General features: G+C 34.2%; 1 non-coding gene across 1 annotated transcript; it reads right to left on the bottom strand.

Moving 5' to 3' along the window:
- Positions 1–94: 94 nt before the first annotated feature.
- On the bottom strand, positions 95–201 carry LOC125726811 (U6 spliceosomal RNA). Its single transcript, XR_007388418.1, has one exon. It is a non-coding gene; the product is annotated as a U6 spliceosomal RNA (small nuclear RNA).
- Between the last annotated feature and the right edge of the window lie 2,299 nt (positions 202–2,500).

Below are 2,500 nucleotides of genomic sequence, written 5' to 3'. Positions count from 1 at the left end.
ATCACTGTATATGGTCAAAATGACAATAAAAGCCACTTGACTAGACTCTATCATTGCATGCAGTTTGATTAAGTTAGGAACCAGGGAAACCAAGCAAAATATGGAACGCTTCACGAATTTGCGTGTCATCCTTGCGCAGGGGCCATGCTAATCTTCTCTGTATCGTTCCAATTTTAGTATATGTGTTGCCATAGCAAGCACAGATTTACCAACAGATGAAAGAATATATAGGTGTGGAAGCGGTATGAGCTTTCCTCATGTCGGTGGCAAAGCAATGCCTATGCCCTGGCCCTATATTCTGCCAGAACATAAATATGAAGACAGCTGACGTGCTGCGAAATATTTCTCTCAAATGTAACTTAACAATTAGGTGTCAAAAATTTTCTGCCTCAGAATGACTTTGTCAAATGAAAAATGAAACAAGGTGAAAGTACAAGAGGATGTGTCCATTTTAAAATGCAGATGAGACTCAATTTCAAGCATGTTCATTGGAGAGAAAAATTTACAATTCTTGGGTAATCTTTTCAGGATGAAATTTTTTTGATTCAAGGACAAAATTCCACGCTTCCCTTAAAGTCAATTTTAAGAATTTTCATTAGATAAAATTTTACAACTCTCCGGTTAGGGTTAGGGCTAGGATTAGGGTTAGGGTTTTTACAATTCTCCAGTAATCTTTTCTGGACCTAATTATTTTGATTCAAGGATTAAATCCTCGCTTCCTTTAGCATCTAAGTGTCAAAAAAAATTCTGCATGATATTTTAGTCAACTGAATGATGATAGAGGGTCAAAGTCAAAGTGGGAGTTTCCAATTTAATATGCAGATAAGAGTCAATTTCAAGCATTGTCATTGGAGAAAAAAAATCACACTTCTCTGCTAATCTTTCCTGGATCAAAAGTTTTTGATTCAAGGAATAAATTACAGACTTTCTTTAGAATGTACTTGTCAAAAATGATCTGTCTCAGAATATCTTCATGAACTGAACGATGGAAAAAGGTCAAAGTCCAAGTGGGAGTTTCCAATTTAAAATGCAGATTAGAGTCAATTTCAAGCATTGTCATTGGAGAAAAAAAATCACACTTCTCTGGTAATCTTTCCTGGATCAAAAGTTTTTGATTCAAGAACTAAATTACACACTTTCTTTAGCATGTACTTGTCAAAAATGATCTGTCTCAGAATATCTTCATGAACTGAACGATGGAAAAAGGTCAAAGTTCAAGTGTGAGTTTCCAATTTAAAATGCAGATTAGAGTCAATTTTAAGAATTTTCATTAGATAAAATTTTACAACTCTCCGGTTAGGGTTAGGGCTAGGATTAGGGTTAGGGTTTTTACAATTCTCCAGTAATCTTTTCTGGACCTAATTCTATTGATTCAAGGATTAAATCCTCGCTTCCTTTAGCATTTAAGTGTCAAAAAAAATTCTGCATGATATTTTAGTCAACTGAATGATGAAAGAGGGTCAAAGTCCAAGTGGGAGTTTCCAATTTAAAATGCAGATTAGAGTAAATTTCAAGCATTGTTTTTGGAGAAAAAAAAATCACCCTTCACTGGTAATCTTTCCTGGATCAAAAGTTTTTGATTCAAGAACTAAATTACACACTTTCTTTAGCATGTACTTGTCAAAAATGATCTGTCTCAGAATATCTTCATGAACTGAATTATGAAAGAGGATCAAAGTCCAAGTGGGAGTTTCCAATTTAAAATGCAGATTAGAGTCCATTTCAAGCATTGTCATTGGAGAAAAAAATCACACTTCTCTGGTAATCTTTCCTGGATCAAAAGTTTTTGATTCAAGGAATAAATGACAGACTTTCTGTAGCATGTACTTGTCAAAAATGATCTGTCTCAGAATATCTTCATTAACTGAACGATGGAAAAAGGTCAAAGTCCAAGTGGGAGTTTCCAATTTAAAATGCAGATTAGAGTCAATTTCAAGCATTTTCATTAGATAAAATTTTACAACTCTCAGGTTAGGGTTAGGGTTAGGATTAGGGTTAGGGTTTTTACAATTCTCCAGTAATCTTTTCTGGACCTAATTCTTTTGATTCAAGGATTAAATCCTCGCTTCCTTTAGCATTTAAGTGTCAAAAGAAATTCTGCATGATATTTTAGTCAACTGAATGATGAAAGAGGGTCAAAGTCCAAGTGGGAGTTTCCAATTTAAAATGCAGATTAGAGTCAATTTCAAGCATTGTCATTGGAGAAAAAAAATCACACTTCTCTGCTAATCTTTCCTGGATCAAAAGTTTTTGATTCAAGGAATAAATTACAGACTTTCTTTAGCATGTACTTGTCAAAAATGATCTGTCTCAGAATATCTTCATGAACTGAACGATGGAAAAAGGTCAAAGTCCAAGTGGGAGTTTCCAATTTAAAATGCAGATTAGAGTCAATTTTAAGAATTTTCATTAGATAAAATTTTACAACTCTCCGGTTAGGGTTAGGGCTAGGATTAGGGTTAGGGTTAGGGTTTTTACAATTCTCCAGTAATCGTTTCTG

The sequence above is a fragment of the Brienomyrus brachyistius genome, unplaced genomic scaffold (assembly GCF_023856365.1).
Source record: "Brienomyrus brachyistius isolate T26 unplaced genomic scaffold, BBRACH_0.4 scaffold77, whole genome shotgun sequence".
Lineage (NCBI taxonomy): Eukaryota > Metazoa > Chordata > Actinopteri > Osteoglossiformes > Mormyridae > Brienomyrus > Brienomyrus brachyistius.
Note: the sequence above shows the minus strand (reverse complement) of the source record. Positions and strands in the feature narration are given on the sequence as shown.